We start from the raw sequence: 18167 nt of genomic DNA on the forward strand, positions 1-18167 counted from the left end.
TTTACATATCTATCCACAGTCAGCACTCAGCACCACCACCTGCTCCTGCAGGTAATTAGAGAGGAGCCTCGCTTCCCTGGGGCTGACACTTGTGTGTCTTGGCACGATTTATGTTTTTTGGTTTTCATTAAAGGAACCCACAGATAGTTGCTTTCAAAAACCCAGCCTGCCCTAAGGACAGACATGGTAAGTCTTGGCCAAATTTATGGGAGTTTCATGAACATGCATAAAACAGTCAGCTGGGTCTGAATGAGTGAAGGATCTTTGTTACCACAAAGGGCACAGGACACATTCATTACTTCCTAAATTCAGCAAATGTGTGTGGGTCCTCCTGTGTCCTGGGCACTGCACGAGGACCCGAAGACGTAAGAGGGGGAGGACTCAGTCTGCCGTTTGTTGCTCCCACTGCCTTCCTCCATCTCCTTTTACGCGAAAAGTGTAGTAGAGGCTGGAGAACCCACCAACGAGATCCACATTCTTCCCTGTCCTGGCGTTCCCAAAGCGACTTGGTTCCCATTCTTCCCATCTCTTCTTGGCCATCCCCGAGGCTGCTGGACAAGCAGTGGACAGACTGGTGTCCAGGGACAGTCAGGTCAAAAAGTCGCTCAGGTGAGCATATGGAGTAGATTCTGATTCTGGTCCTGGAGGAATTCCACCTCCTTCAGGTAGCCCTCGGGGGCTGATAAACCAAACTGGAACCCCATCTCTTTGCCATCATGCTATTCCAACAATCCTGAGTTAAGTGACTTTAGGGAACGGTGCGCGACCATCACTTACACAGGCCCGGGCTCAGACGGGGTTATGCAAGTTGTCAGTGCAGGTGGGGCTGTAAACTTGCTATTTATGTTCCCCACTTTTACGAATTTTTGGAAACGTGAATTCCTCAAACAGTATGCATGTAACCACAGGATGTGGTTTTAGAAACAAATCGCAGAGGACTATTAAAATAGAAAAGAACGTCACCTTTGGAATGTAAGAACGAAGACCTCTGAAAAATCTATATTAAAAGAGTGACAACCAACGTGTTCTCGCCTATAAGTGGGAGCTGAACAATGAAAACACAGGGACACGGGGAGGGGAGCAACACACACTGGGGCCTGCCAGGGTGGGGAGTGAGGGGAGGGAGAACATCGGGATAAATAGCTAATGAATGCTGGGCTTACTACCTAAGTGATGAGTTGACAGGTGCAGCAAACCACCATGGCACACGTTTACCTGTGTAACAAACCTGCACATCCTGCACATGCATCCCGGCACTTAAAAATAAAAATTAATTGAGAAAATTAAAAAATTAAAAATTGAAGAGTAGCGACACAGAAAGGATTCTTCAAGATAACCAAGAAGATTGCAATGCAATGTGCTGTCTGGATAAAGTTAAATCTGCCACATTTGCCAATGGTGAAATTGAGCTTATCAATTGGCTCATTTGACAACCATTCTCCCAGCCCCTCTGGTATGTAGGGGCCTGTGAGGGACACCAGGCATTTACCTGTGTGTCAAAAGCTTTCTCACACATGTTCTCAATCCTTCTTTCACCATAATGTCAAACAATAGAGCAAGGCTAAACACAAAAAGCAGACCAGCAAGAAACCAGGGTAACCAGAGCTAATGGGACAAGTACACCACGCACAGCAGTGTAGAAAGGGCTTATAGGACCATCTCCATGAATTTGCAGAGCACCTTTGGAGACAGATACTTGTATGGGGTCCATGTTCTAGCAGAATCAAGTCTCTGTCTGAGAAGCCAAGTCACTTGTGCAGAGCAAGAATTTTCATCTAGGTATGTCTGGTTCCCAAACCCTGTCACCATCTCTGCACCAGAATGTGCCAGAGAGAGAAGCAGGCTGCAGTTGGCAGGCAGAGGAGCCAGCTTCCTGGGGCCGGCAGTCCTTGCTTCCAGAACCAGTCTGTACACTGGGAAGTCCATTCCAGGGAAGTCCAGAATGACAGTCTGGGCTTAGCAAGATCCTGGCAGTGCAGATCCAAGATGGTGGGATCCACTGAGGATGGGTCCAGCAGTCCACCCGGCAGCCAGGGACATCCGAGAAACAGCTCCCAAAATGGAATGACACACACTTCATCGGGAGCTCAAAGCCAGAACGGACCCCAGTGGTCCTTATCCTCTCAGGTTGGGCAGTTTCTTGGAACTGAATTAAAACCCAAATGGGTCCACTCTGTATGTTTCCTAATTTAGGGAGGGGTTAACAAAAGCAGCTGTCATCTCCCTGCATCCATTCAATTGCTTATTAGGTGCAAGAGCCTATGTTAATCCTACTATGTTGAAAGGCATAGGCCCTGTGCTAGAACCTGGAGATACAGGGGTACTGAAGGTACCTCCCCAAGGAGCACTTTTCTTGGAATATGATGCAATGAGACACTAACCATAGAGAACCTAACAAAACTCTGCTGAGTATGCAAACAGATGGGCATTTGCTAGATCAAGTAACCGAAAGGAGGTGCTAAATATAAAAGAAGAGCTTATTACAGAAATGACCGTCTCTTAAAGCAAAGCAATGCTTTGAGATTACAGCTACAGCAGGGAGCTTGGCTTCCCCAATAAAGGATCTTCGCAAAGTCCCTCTGGCCTCCCCTAAAAACAGTAACTCATTTCAGATATTTCAGGATTTATCACCAAAAACAAGCCACATGGTTTGGTTTTTCCAGCCTTTCTAGACGACTATCTTTATCCCAGGGATCCAGCTTCTAAGAATAACTTTCTACCCATAAGGCAATCCATACTATTTTTATGCACTGTCAGGAAAAAAGAATGAATTGTCAGTTTAACAATCTTTTTTTTTTTTTATGGTAATCTTTTAAGACCAAATCTAGCCATCAGAAAGAAAGGAGGGGAAAAGTGAGTCTCAAAGTTGAAAAGTTGGTGTAATTTGATGTTAAACCTACCTTCTCATCTTTCCTTCATTTTGACTGGAACACCGAAGGTTCTATTTGCCACTTTTAGATATCACTCCTGGCATGCCATCTTATTTGGCCTTTGGATGACTTCTGGCTTTGGAGGATTCTGTAAAACAAATCTATATTTCATCAGGTATATCTGTTCTTGAAACCAACAACTCAAGGACTGATACCCAAACCTATAACTTGAAAAAGGGGGAAGAAAGAGGAAAATTCTTTAGTAAATTGGATTTGGATTTCTGGCAGGGCTGTTTTACTCTTGGCAGCTGGGCTGACTGTCTCAGAATATCCACTGGCTTCCTGATGTGGAGTCTGCATAGACGAATTTCTTTATCTGGAGTCACCCCAGATGGCGGCAGCGACTTCAGAACCAGCCAGTCTGAGGTCCACATGAGGGACTCCCAATCAGCTGTGTCCAGTGGGCCAGTCTGGTGGCATTCCTGGAGCTTCAAAATACCCAGAGCTCAAGCCAAGACTGCCAGGAGCACCTGGTTTTGTGCCAAGAACATAGTCACATTTTCATTTTTTTTCTTTTCACTTTGTGGGTCTGATACTACTTTATAAGTAAAAGCCCATAGAGATAATTCTTTTTCTTTCACTGAAAAAAAAAAAGACAATCTATATGCTATTCACTAGCTCAGTTTTCAGGGCACTGAGCAGGAAACCATTTGACATCATGAGAGGACCGATTCCAAGGATGTCTCCTGATAAGATGACTGTTGGTGGACTCTAGCTGTCTCTCTGTAATAATTTCGGAATGTATCTATTGACGATGGAGTGTGAGACAATTGTTTAATCAGTTTAAATCAACCAGGTTCCAGCTTTCACAGTGTTTGTTATCACTGCATTAACTCTAAAGGCAGCACAAGGCAATGCGAAGAGCTTGGGGCTTAGAGTTAGAAGCTCTGACTTTTGCTCATTCATTCATTGATTCATTCAACAATTATGCATTGAGTACTTGGCAAAGAGCCGGCGTGCTGCTCAAAACTGGGTGCACAGGGACAATCTAGTTCCCAGTTCAGGCTCACTCTATTTGGAGAAAGGTGTGGTAAAAGAAGGCAAGTCAAAGTGCTACAGAGCCCAGAGAGACAAATAACTTCTAAGCATCTGCTGGTAAGAATTACCCTACCTTGAGTGCACAAGGTTACCAGGCACTATACCACATGCTTTACACACGCTATCTGATTTAATCCTCAAAGCCAGCCCATGAAGAAGATACCCGACTATCCCCAAATTATTTCAGATATGGAAACCAAAGCTCTGAGGTATTAAATAACTTTTCCAAACTCACACAGAGGGGAAGCCAGAACTAAAACCCAGGTCGACTTGAACCCAAAGCTCAAGTTCTTTACCATCTTTTTGCACATTATTTGTTTATCTTAAGACCTCCAAGACCAGCCCTTTCTCTCTGTCTCCTGCAGGTACCTTGGTAGTGGGGTGGACAGGTAAAAAATAATGCGCATATGCAAAGCATTCTTAGGAAACTCCTGAGTCTTCCATACAAGGAAATGCTCAGTGAACTAAGAAAGATTTTGAGACCTTTTAACAATCTTGTAACTTAACTTGAAGTTGAGATATGGTTACTTAAAGGTAACTTACTCAACTGATTTTCAGATTCTTTTCTGTAGCCAAGCTTAACTGCTGCAAGATTTCTAAGACCTTAGGATGCCAACCTGGCTCACTTCCTGGGCATTTACGGCAGGGTCTGCCTCTGCAGGTGCTTGCTAGGAACCGTCTCTCTAAGATGCTGTTGACAGCCACTCACTGTAATGAGGCTCCACAAGTGTTGGACATCTCCATTTTTTGCAGGTCCCTCTGTCCTACGTAATGGATTCGTTGCACGAGATTGGAGGCAGCCAAGCTCCACAGTTCACATGGAATTTCCTCCTGCTCTGGCTCGCCTTAGTGGAGCCAGTTGTACAGGCCTAATTGCCTCTCCATTACAAAAAGGTACCTTGCGGATCAGCTGTAATCCATGACCTCAGGCTCTTCCTAAAGTGGTTTTAAATTGGTTCACAAACATCTCATATGTCTCCTATGACTTAATATTTCCATGTTATGTTGAACACATTTCTTGGGATGGGTGGACATGCATTATAATCATTTGCCTGGATATCACCCAAGCCAGGGATAAATACACATTCACAGAAGAAACCATTTCCTCCCCATCTCCCCCCACCACAAAAGACTTACTTATTTAACAGTACAGGTAGGTGCCTCTGCAGCAAATGTTTTCCATTGCACTCAATGCAAGCCACTGTCGTCATGCGACTTTCCCTACAGCCATCTTTTACAACCCTTGAAAGGCAGGCTCCATCAGGGTCTGTCTTGAGATTGTGTTTCCCAAGATGTTCACCCACAGGGTGAGCCTAAGATGGATTTGCGCCGTTACTTACCTCTCTATTTGGTCTGCCTCGGGAAGCTCAGACTTAGAAAACAAAACCAAACTCAACTCTCAGACTTTGTGGAACCTGAGTCCTCATTCTAACCTGAATGATAATCAGAGTCACCTGGAAAGTTTTAAAAAGTGTGCATTGTGGGGCCCACCCCGGCGTTCCTACACCAAACTCTCCACGGGTAGACCCTGAGGGATCTCTTTTGTTTCAAAACCTTCCCAGTTGGGTCTCCTTGCTGCCTTGGAAACCCTGCCATGTTCAATATTAGCACAACAGGCTAAATGAGCTCTGCGGGCCAGTTGGAATGTTCTACAGTGAAAGGGCTCCACGGTCAAGGACGCTAAAAGGCTTTATTCCAGGACTCCTCAGAGGTTGAGATGTGCCCAGGATGCATTGGGAATTTTCCACAATGCAATGCAGCATCTCTTACACATATTGGTCTACAAAGCACTCTTTCTCAGGGAGTGCCGCTAGAAGTTTAACTCAGCAGAAACCCCTCACCCCAAGAACAATCCTAACACTATCCCCTGTAGACGGCAAGCAAGTCACCTGCCCCTGCTGCATCTTTTTTTTCTCAATAAAATAACGTTGACCTGCGCCTGTTACTGGCTAGGTGTGTTATGCCTGCGCAGAGCAAGCCAATCACTCAGTGATGGGTTTTCCAAAAGAGAAAAGATTTTATTCACAAGGCTACCATGTGAGGAGATGGGAGAACAAATCTCAAATCTCCCTCCAGGAAAATAGAGCTTAGGGATATTTATGGGATAGAAAGCAGGTGGTCTAAAGCGTGGGGAAAGGTGGCTAGCAGGTAGGAAAAGTGAGGTAATTGGGGCATCTGCACAAGTGGAAATGAGCCACGTGGTTCTTCATACCAGATATGCAGAAAATGGCCACAGGCGCATAATCTGAGGGTGGAGTTCTTGGCCCTCTGATATCAAAAGGTCACTCTTCCAGCACCCCAGCAGGTGGGCTGGTGGGCTTAACTGGCTTGAACTGGACAAGAGCTGCCCCCTAGTTCCTGAAAAGCAATTTTAAACACCTGTTACTGGTCCGGGTGTGGTGGCTCATGCCTGTAATCCCAGCACTTTGGGAGGCCAAGCCGGGTGGATTACCTGAGGTCAGGAGTTCAAGACCAGCCTGGTCAACATGGCAAAATCCCGTCTCTACTAAAATTACAAAAATTAGCCGAGTGTGGTGGCATGCACCTGTAATCCCTGCTACTCTGGAGGCTGAGGGAGGAGAATCACTTGAACCCGGGATACGGAGGTTGCAGTGAGCCGAGATCGCATCAGAGATGCTGTGCCAGCTCTCAGCATCAGAGCCAGGACATCGGGACACAGCAGCACTCCACACATCACTGGCAAAAGCGCAGCAGTTAGCCTTGCAACTCAACAGTGTGTTACCTCCAAAAAGTTGAGTGCCAACCACTTGACACATGTGTGTGCACATGCACATGCAAACACATACACACAAAAACATACTAAGCACACACACATACATATACACACCACACACACTACACACACCCCTACACAACACACTGCACACACATACATATACATACAACACAATACACACACTCACACACAACACACTGCACACACATAAATAAACACAATACATACACCCACCACAACACACTGCACACACACACAACACAACACTGCACACACACATACATATACACACTGCACACACAATACACACACCCAAACACAGCAGGCTGCATACACACATATACACACCACACACAACACAATACACAAACCCACCACAACACACTGTACACACACACATATATCTACACACCACACACACAATACACGCACCCATCACAACATACTGCACACACACAACATACATATACACACCACACACGCAAAATACATATGCTCATCACAACACACTGTGCACACACACACACATATATACATGACACACACAATACACACACCCACACACAACACACTGCACACACATACACACACGCCACACACAACACACACACTCCACACACACATATATACACATATGCTCATATGCACACACCCCACTATAGACAGACACCCCATTCACACACCTATACACACACCACACACACACACAATATACACACACTATGGACTCACACCCCATACACACACATATACATATACCCCACACACAACACACCACATACACACAACACAACACACACACTCCACATGCAACACAACATAAAACACACCACGCACACAAATACACACCCATAAAATCACCCAAAATGTCAAGCTGTCCTCTCTGGAGCCTGGGTCATTTTTGCCATCGCGTAGCTGCTATTGCTAAAGGAAGTGCTTCCTTATCCTTTCTCGCTTTCGCCACTGTGAGTCAGAAACATGATCTTTATGTTTAAAGATGTCACGTGTGCACTACTGGCCACACTCTGGGGTGTTGACTGAGGCTTAACAGCTCGCTTCACAAAGTCGACAAAGCATGAGAGGAGTGTTGACCTTGTGCCGGCTGGCGGGGCAGGGGCACACTGAAGCCATCAGGGCTGCACTTTCGGGAGAACTACTCCAGCCTTCATGTGAAGGGTGACTTGGATGGACAAGACGAGGTCGGAGACAAACTGACGAGGAGACACGAGAGCGACAAGATGAAGGCAGTAGCGCGGGTGGTCGATGACAAGGAGGACTGGCCTGCTTGGAGAAGGCGAACCCATGAGGAAATTGCTCCAGCTTCCTGGTAAACACAGACTGACTGCGTTGCTTATCTCCCATCCCCCCTCAGTCTGGGTCCACTCAGGAGATGCCCATTTGAACAAGGAAAGTTTCATACTCAGAATATGACCCATAACAACAAATAACTGGCTTCCCTTTCTAAAACCTCACGATCGTGGCAGCAGAGAAAATAACAATCGACAACTAGAAATACACGTACAGAGATGTGTGTGTGTGTGTATTTGCCTTTTCCTCTCCCCTTTTGCTTTCCGTCGTCTTCCCAAACCATAATGAAATCAGAAGGCCAGAGAGGGAGAAAACCAACAAGAAACAAACCTATTTGTGCCACGAAACCCAAGATGTAAACACCTACCAACACCCCACTGGGGGAGATTAAAAGCATTATGATCTCAAAAACCCTGGTGGGATATGAGACTCTGTATCTCGTCCTCACTTCAAACAGTCAGAAGCTTGCCTCACCTGCCTGGGCAGAAGACCTAAGTTCACCCCATCAGGAAAGCAGACCAGAGGCTCTGGGCTTCGGGACACCAGGCACAGGCGATGGGGGCACACAGCAAAGCCTAAAAATAGGGCAACTATGTGAAGGTTACACGCTGGATGCTGCGGCTCCTCCATGCCCCTCCCAGGCCCCTTCTCAGGTTGATACTTCCAGGGACATTGAACAACTTTTCTCCGGAAAAATAGGCCAGCCTGAGAAGAAGGCCCCTCAGCCACTAACACCCAGGGAGACCACAGGGGGACATCTGGAGACCTCAGTGAAATTCACTGGTCACCAAGCCCAGCTCAGCACAGAGCTTCCAGCCGGGCTTCTAGTCCTCATCGTAAAATGTGACTCCATCGCCAAAGATCGGTAGCTATTTGAGAAAAGCCCTACTGTGAAACGCAGAAAACAGAAGGAGGAAACAGGAAAAGAGAGGAAGAGGGAAAGCTTCGGTGGCCCAGTGTGAAAACAAGGCCGTGCGTGGGAGGAGACAGGGCTGACAGTGTGCATACCTGCGTGTAGGACTAACAGCGCACATGCCTATGTATAGGGCTGACAGTGTGCACATCTGTGTGTAGGGCTAACAGTGTGTACACCTATGTGTAGAGTAAGGCTGACAGTGCACACATCTGTGTGTAGTTCTGACAGTGCTCACACTTACATATAGGGTTAACAGCGTGCACTCCTATATGTAGGGCTGACAATGCACACACCTGTGTGTAGGTCTGACAGTACACACACCTGTGTGTAGGGCTGACAGTGCCCACACCTATGTGTCCACCTGTCAGTGGACAGAAATGTCCCTGGCGTGGGTTGAATAGTGTCCCCCAAAACAATATGTCCCCTGGAACCTGTGGATGGGGCCTTCACTGGAAAGAGTCTTTGCAGATGTAATTAACTCAAATATCTCAAGATGAGACCATCCTGGAATTAGGATGGGCCCTAAATCCAATGACAAGTGCTCTTAGATGAGAAGGGGAGGCAAAATGAAACAGAGGTGGAGGCGGAGTGAAGACAGAGGCAGAGACGGGAGTGATGCATCTTCCAACCCAGGCTTGCCAGCCACACCAGGAACCGACCACCCTGCAGACCCTCCAGAAGAACCAACCCTGACCACACCTTGACTTCTGGCCCCCAGAAGTGTGACAGCATGAATCTCGGTGGTTGTAATCCAACCAGTTTGTGGCAATTGGTCACGGCGGCTTTAGGAAGCTAATAGAGTCCTCACACTGTCTGAGCCGGAGGCAGGAGGCAGCAGGCGGCGTGCCTGGGCACAGGCTGTAGCCCTGACCAGTGGCGTTCAGATGCCAGCTCACAGGCCAGTGCCCTGCGGCCCCTCACCCCCTCTCCTGCTTCCCTTCTCTCTGAAATGAGTGGCCTCATCCTTTGCACTAGCACTGCCTACCTGGCTGGGATGGGTTGTGGTGGCACACAATGGCTCTTTCCGTCTCTGGGTTGAATTTTAGGCTGTACGTGAGAGGCCAGGCACACAGCAAGTGCTCAGTAAATGCTCCTATTTCATTCATTACCTTATCCCTGTTAGGCTTGTGTCCCCCCAAAATTCATATTTTGAAGCCCTCACCCCCAGTCTGGCTATATTTGAAGTAGGGCCTCTACGGAAGTAATTAAGGTTAACTGAGAGCATAAGGATGGGGCCCTGCCCAGTAGGATTTGTGTCCTCTTAAGAGAGACACCAGAGAGCTCATTCTATCTCTCCCAACACAAAGAGGCCATGTGCGTACACAGTGAGATGGCGGCCACCTCAAAGCCAAGATGGGAGGCCTCAGAATGAAACCTACCTCACTGGCACCTTGACCTTGGACTTCCCAGCCTCCAGAACTCTGAGAGATTTCTGGTGTTTAGGCCTCCCAGTCCAAGACGCCTTGTTGCAGCAGCTGAGCTGACTGATACACCATCTGAGCTCTGTTCTCCTGGGGCCTCCTTTGGCCCTAAGCTGAGGATTTGGGAGCAAGTGCCCCAGTCAGGGAGTGGGTGAGGCAGGAGAGGGGAGGGGAAAAATCCAGTGGAAGGTGTGATCAAGGGGAGACTCAGAGCATAACGCACACCCTGAAGCTGGTCCTGCCTTGTGGCACAGGAGCTGGCCTCTTACACAGCCATACTGCCAGGCACTGACTGTGGGACTCCAAGGCATGTCCAGCCCTCCTTATGTTGAGGGGTCCCAGTACCCAAGGGCAACAGCTTGAGGGGTGCAGGTCAAGTTTTCAGTAACTCAGTGCACAGGCCATGTGGGGAAGGGCCGGGCAGAGGGCAGGGGATAGAGAGCCGTGGGCACCAGGCACCTCTGCCCGTGCGCAGATTAGATTTTACATGTAGAGATGACCCTAGTTCCTTGGCTTAAAAAAATTTGGCGTGAGGGAGGGGGCAATGTGATGGAGACATTGGGTCTCACTGACCAGGTGAGACTGTGAGCGATGGAGACACCGGGTCGGGGCTGGCCAGGTGAGACCATGAACCCACTGTGAAAATGTGGTCTCCACCTCCTCTGAACCACCACGGAGACCAGCACAGGCCACTGTGGTGTGTGCCACCAGGCAGGGATGAGGAGAGGAGCTCAGGCTTACAGAGAGTTGCCCCTTCCTTCTGGAAACACAAGTCTAGTGGTACATTCTATAGCAGGGAAGAGCTGAGTGCCATGATAGAATTAAAATTTTGCTTCCCCACAAGTTCTATTTATACTAATCCTGTTATTGTCTCAAGAGGCCCCGCCTTAGGTCCGGGGGTGAAAACTGCTTGCTGCCCTTGGTGTCCGGGTCTCAGCCCAGGCTTGTGCTCGTGAACAGTGCTCCAGAGGGTCACCCACCACGCATCCCACACTCTATGGGCACTGCCTGCAGCAAGGGTGCGGCTCGAGGGTCTGCCTGGGGTCAAGGGATCCTCAAGAACAACCAGAGCTTTCGAAAACCTCCAGGGAAAAAGGGAAACCCATCGGACAGATGTCATTTTTGGCTAAGCAGGATTCCCAGATAGTCATGAACTCTGAGCTGCTTGTTTGGTTGTCCCAGCGGGGAAGACAAGGTCTCAGGCTGCACAGCAAAGCCAGAAGGAGGCTACAGCCATTGACCTGCAGAGCCCAGAGGCCTCTCTGTCCACTTTCCCGACTTCCTGGCCCCGAGCCTCCTTTTCTGTCATCACTGGGAGTGGATGTGACGATCTTTGATTCCCGCCATCAATAGCTCTTACCGCACCATGATGACAACATCAGTGTTTGTCAACTTCTGAACACCTCTCAGACACTTCCGCTTTTCCTTAAACTGTCTACCCCCAAAAGTGACGGCATCCCAGGAACTGAGGCCTGCCATCCCCATACATCATCCCGGAGGCTTGCCCTCCGAGGTCCTGGCCATCGTTGGGCCAGGATAGGAGGACTCCTCCTTTTTAAGCCTTCCCAATTCCCCCAGTCTAAAGGATCCTTCCAGAATCCTTCTCACCATGTTGCCCCTTAATGATTTCTCTATGTCTGACTCCCCCTCTCCCCTTCCAGGCTGGGAGCATTTTAACAGGAAAAAAAAAATTACCCTCCAGCCATCTGTGACATTTTTAAGACAAGCACAGGGCAGGGCACACAGTGGTCGCACACTAAAGCTTGTCCATCAGTGAGTGAACGAACGAACGTGTGGATGGATGAATAAATTAACAAGAACGAGTGTGGAATACGTCGCAGGAAAAGACATTCACCGTCTGCACAGCTGGGCAACGGACGATTTTTCATTTACACTTTGGGCTCCGCATGAAATTCAAATTCTCATTACAGTGTGGCACGAAACACAATTCACACTTTTAACAACGGCCCTGAGAAACACAACGGTGGGGAAACCTTTAATGCGTTCGTCCTATTGATGAGCCCCGCGTAAAGGAATGAAAAGATTAGCTTCAAACACTTTCATGTGAAAGGCTAAAAGGAAGCGAATCCAGCATGGCACGGTGGAGCCCAAGGCCCTTTCAGACACGCCACCGCCACCGACAGGACATGTTTGCCGCTCGCCCCATGACATGTTGCCGTGCCAACATACATTCTGAGTCACCCAAGCAGATTTAATGCCATCGCCACAATGACTTTCTCTTCGCCTTTTCTTCTGAAAACTGTTAAAGGGAAGATGCCGACCTACCTAGGAAATGATTTTAATCAGTTTAGTTCCGGAAATAACTATGGAAATTCAGATTTTTTCATTCTGCTGCTTCTGAGCATTACAGGGTAACAAATGGCTGATGAAGCCACCACTTTTTTTCTCCCAACCCGTGGGGAGAAATGACATGATTGTCAGCCATTCCGAATCCCACATGGAACGGTCTGGGTGCATAAGCATATGAAAAGCCAACAAAAATGAAGCTTTTGAAAAATAAGAAAAACTCCAGAATTGGGCATTCCTCTTCCCATGCCATCCAGATAAGCATATCCCCCTTCACAGGGGTCCTGCCCCAGGGCTGTTGATCTCAGAGCTGGAGAAGCCCAGCCCTGAAAAACCGAGACAAAAGCCATGAGCACCACACCCGACAGCAATAGACAGGTGAACATGAACCACTCGTAGACTTCAGACAAACCCGGAACGAATGAGGCACGCTAGAGGCGTGATAGATTTCAATACTGCGACATAACCGGACAGCACGTGGGTTAAGCACTAGGCAATATAAAAATGAATCATGCAGATAACAAAACCAAAAAAGGCTTAGAAGAGGGTTAGGAACATTTATGTGGCCCTATGCAGGTTTCAAAGCACTTCACTCATTCTTCTATCCATTCACTCAACTGCATTGATTCGCATATATGCTCTCTTTTAATCTCTACAACAATCCTTTAGTGAAGGTGGAGAAGTAATTTTGAGGGTGAGGAAACTGAGAAGAAATATTTCTAACGCCATGGAGCTAATAAGAAGCAGAACTGAATCTATCACCCTGGTCTCATGCAGTCCTGTCCACAGCTCTGTCCTGCTAACCGTGTTCTTTCTGGAGCTTTTTAGGCAAAATACTTTAAATCTTAAATTACAATTTAAAGCCTCCCAAGGGTACTTAAAATGTCTACTAATGTTTAATTTGTGTGTTCCTATTTCAGGAGTACATCTTTTATGTAAGTGGCAAATGCCCCAAATTCCTGTAGTTGAAACATATTTGGGCACAGTGGAGATGCTGGCGTGAATCCACATTGCATGATTGTCTGTGCTGCCCTGGCCTGTTAGGGTTCTGTTGAGTTGAGGAGCAGGAAATGGAGAAGCCATGGCTCTAAGGACTCAGATGCTTTTCCCCAGGTGCTCTTTGTACCCTCAGTGAACTCCCCGGGCAGTGAATGGCATCCAGAAGACTTGTGTCTTAATGATTGGCTTTATCCTAGGCCAGGGTCTCTGCACCTCCACTCAGTTGACATTTGGGACTCAGTAATTGTGTTAGTCTGTTTTCACACTGCTGATAGAGACATACCCGAGACTGAGTAATTTATAAAGAAAAAGAGGTTTCATGAACTCACAGCTCCACGTGTCAGGGGAGGCCTCCCAATCATGGTGGAAGGTGAAAGGCAAGTCTTACATGGCGGCAGGCAAGACAGAAGGAGAGCCAAGGGAAACCCCGTATAAAACCATCAGATCTCATGAGACTTATTCACCACCACAAGAACAGTATGGGGGAAACTGCCCCCATGATTGGGAGGAGGCTCCAGGAAACACCATCAAGAAAGCCAAAGCTGCTTTTCTCCCAGCTGTCTCAAGTTATCTCCCACCAGGTCCCTCCCACAACATGTGGGAATTACGGGAGCTAGAGCTCAAGAGAAGATTTGGGTGGGGGCACAGCCAAGCCATATCAGTAATTCTCTGTTTGGGGGCTGTCCTGTGCACCACCGGCTGTTCAGCAGCATTCTTTGCCTTGATTCACAAGATGATATTAGCATTCCCCACCCCAAGTTGGGACAACTAAAGATGTCTCTGGACATTGGCAAATGTCTCCTGGGGGTGCAAATTGTCCCCGGTTAGAATGAGTTTGAGATAGATGTGCCTCATCTTTTCACTCACCACTCACAGGCAGATAGTCTCTTGCCCGATTTCTCTGAAATGCATTGTTTCTTCTCAAGAAAAATGCAAATTATGCCCAGAGAATGTGGTCAGAATGGCTGTTGTTCTCTGAGCATGTACTATGTGTGCCCCAAGCACCGTGACATGCATTTTGCAGAGATTGTGCGATCTGATCATCACGATTGCCCTATGAATCAAGTACTATCACCATCCAACATTATAAACAAGGAAGCTAAGTTTAGCAAAGCTAAAACCTGGCCCACATTCCCCAGGATAGTAAACAGTGATGGCTCTTTGGGCTACACACTTGGCAGAGGCCTGAGACTTTGAGAAGGTGGATCTCGACCCTGTGGCCCAGGCTCTCGCTAGGATGGTCCTAAACATGCACATGGAAACTGTGTCCAGGAGTGTGTGTTGGTCACACAGATGGTAGCAAGTCCAGGTGCATGCACAGGTCTGTGTGAGCGTCAGAGACTGCATGAGGTGAGCAAACTCTGCTACTCTGCCAGAAGAGTTTATGGAAGAGTCAGGCCGTCCTCAGCCATCCTCAGGGCAAACGAACCACCATAAATCTCAACCGCATACGAGTGATTTAATGTCCTATCAAACCTCATTCAGACTAATCTTGTTCCATATCAAATGTCATTGATATCGAGACTGTGGGATCTTAGCAGGCCCTGCATAAACACAAACCACCAGGGGGCTTTTCTTGGGAAATCCAAGACTGAGAAATAGGAAGTGGGAAATGTTCTATAGCAGTGGGTCGATCTTTTAAAGCATTTAGCCCACCTGAAACCACTGCCCCGAAGGACTAAAATCTCAGTGGCATAGACCCGTGCAGAGGTATCCCTGGCACTTAGGGGCAAAAGCTCATACCTCCAGGAGGAAGCTCTGGGAACTTTCTCTGCTGTCTTCCTCAGCCATCCATCCCAACAGTGCAGATCCACAGCACCCCACGTTTCCCCAGAGTTCTGAGATACCTGTGCTTACCTAAATGTGATGTCTCCCAGATCCATTATGTATATATAGCCAATATCCTCAGGGTAGAAGCCCAGTAAGGCAGAATTTCCACATTCCTAATAAAATAGACCATGCCCCGGAGCTGCTGCCTCCTGGAGAGGCCCCAGGAAGCATCCGGCTACAGAAGATTTAAAATGTATTGTTGTTCTGCCCGGATCTGACCACAGATATCAGTGGGGCCCCATCCCAGGTTGCTGCGAGACTCTTGGAAGGACCAAAAGCCATCAGCCAGCAAATAGATTGTATTCCCTTGTGCTCAGATGATTTTCCATCTGGCCTTTTCAGCGGCATTATTTTTCTTCTTCACTTGCAGGGAACCCGGGGTACAATCAAGGTCAGCAGCTCATACATTGAACCAGATGGAAAGCATTTAACACTGACTCACTGATGACGGGCTGCCATCCGGGCTGCTGGGGGTGGCCTTCCGCTGCCCACTGCCCGCCATGCCTTGGGCATTTCAACCCTGAAACAGGAGCAGAGTATTAGACCCCGGATGGGAGGAGGCTCCAGGAAGCGCCATCAAGAAAGCCAAAGCTGCTTTTCTCCCAACTCTGAGGTCCACCCTGTGCCTGGGGCTCCAGACATCCTTCCTGGGGTCCAAGGTCATGGCGCTAACAGCTTTCTTACCACATCAGGAGGCAAGTGTCTTGGAAGATCTGTCCAGAGAAAAGGACGCCAAAGAATGACCCTCCAATGGCAGCACTGCAGGCCCTCTAGTCCCTGGATTTGAGGAGAGCCAGGGGTCTCCTGTCCACCCCTCCTCCCTTCAAGGCCCACCCCATATCCAAATACAGCTCACGATTCTCTCTGCCTCCTCTGCACCAAGTCATAGGGTGGGGCTGAATTTTTTTTTTTTTTTTTTTGGTATTAACTCCCCTCCCCTCAGGACACTCTGTGCCCCTTGACCCAGCCTCTGTTATCCCACCTGGCTCCAGGGAAGGACCCTGCAGTGGAAATCAAAGGAAAGAGATTTTGAGTCCAGATAACTAGGAATAAACCAGCAAGCCTTCCAGCCCCAGGCAGGACAAAGAAGGGGATTTCTAGAAGGAACAGAAAGAACATAGTCACTGGAGCATTCCCGAGAGGGAGCCTGCCCCTGCAGACAGCAGACCCCAGGGACGTCGGAGGGTCTGGGACAGCAGGCCATGGTGCCCTGGGTCCTGTAGGAGATGGAAAATCTCCCCAAAGCAAAAGGTGCCACCTGGTGAGTCCGGGTCCAGTTCAGTGTCACCCTCCCTCCCTGCCCCCTCCACTGCAATGTGGGAGGAGGCAGCTGGGACAGCCCCCAGGCTACAGAGCAGCAGAAAAACAGAAAAGGGCCAGACCAGTCTCACCGTCCAGCGAGGCAAAAGCAGCAGCAAGAGCCACATGAACAGGGTGGCAGAGGAGCCCTGCAGAAGGACCGACAGGTCCTCTCAGACATCCACGTAGACAGACAAGCCTGAAAGACCCTCACCCACCCCAGCACTGTTAGCTCCCGGGAACCTACTGAAATTCTAGTGTAAGCAGGTGGGAGAGACCGCTGGATGGACTGCGATGGCAATTCAGCACAGCAATTCAGTTGAATGCCTTTTACTGTTCCATCTATTGCAAGGCTGAGCATGTGGATTGCAATTGATGCCCCCCTCCCCCTCCCCATTTTGAATTTACTACTGGAAAAGTGTATTTCTGCCTGAACTTGACCCCTAGAAGGCTCACAGCAAACATGCAAGCCATTTTTATTGTCAAGGAACACATATTTGGGTTGAGAACTTTCCCGATTCCATGTTGCCATCCTACCTACTCTTATTTTCCCTTCTTCTTGGTATCTTTGCCTCTTTGTATGCTGTTATCCCACTATCTACATTATTGTTATCGGACCAGAATCCCACTGAAGACCAGGTGTATGTGCACCTGAGGATGTACATGTGTATCAAGAACATATTTCCAGTAAGTTACAGCCCTAGTTTCAAAACTCTAAGCTGTGAAGCCCTTTGCAGGAAATAGGAGCCCTCTGCAGTGGACTCGGTCTATGGGCCCCTGGGCACTGCAGGGCTGCCCATTGTGGGTCTGTGGGGCAAGGACTTGCACAGGGTGCTTTCCAAGCTAGCAGCAGCCCCCAAGCCCACAGGTCAGGCGAGCATCTGGGTCTGCCTTTGTGTTGGCAAACAGCTCTCTGTGCAGAAAGGTCTTGGCAGAGGTAGAGGTGGAGGTGGTGAGGGCAGTGCCGGGAGCCCAGCCCCTCTCTGAGCCCCTGCCCAGCTGACTCGTCTGTTGAAGTATCCGCCATTCTTGTGGCTCCAGGTAGAGTTAGAGAGGGCACAGCAGGAACTGGCCATTCTGAGAGCACTCTTTCCAGCCACTAGGAGGGACATGCGCAAGCTGGGGATTTGCTCATTGTGTGGTCTCAAGAGGGTAGCTGATTGGCACGGTTTAAATGAAAACTCTGAAGAGGAAATCTTGCCCCTGGAGGTGTTTACCTTAGCAGATGAGATTTAAGGGGCTGTGCCACAGGCTCTGGAAGCACACAGGTGGTAGAGATAAGGAGACCAGTCCCGCACCCTGAAACTCTCCTGTCTGGACGGGCAGTTCAGACAGGCTCTGAATAGAGACGGCTCTGGCCAGCAGGAAGTAGAAGCAAGTGG

This window comes from Hylobates moloch, unplaced genomic scaffold, assembly GCF_009828535.3.
Source record: "Hylobates moloch isolate HMO894 unplaced genomic scaffold, HMol_V3 SCAFFOLD_1, whole genome shotgun sequence".
In the NCBI taxonomy this organism is placed as follows: domain Eukaryota; kingdom Metazoa; phylum Chordata; class Mammalia; order Primates; family Hylobatidae; genus Hylobates; species Hylobates moloch.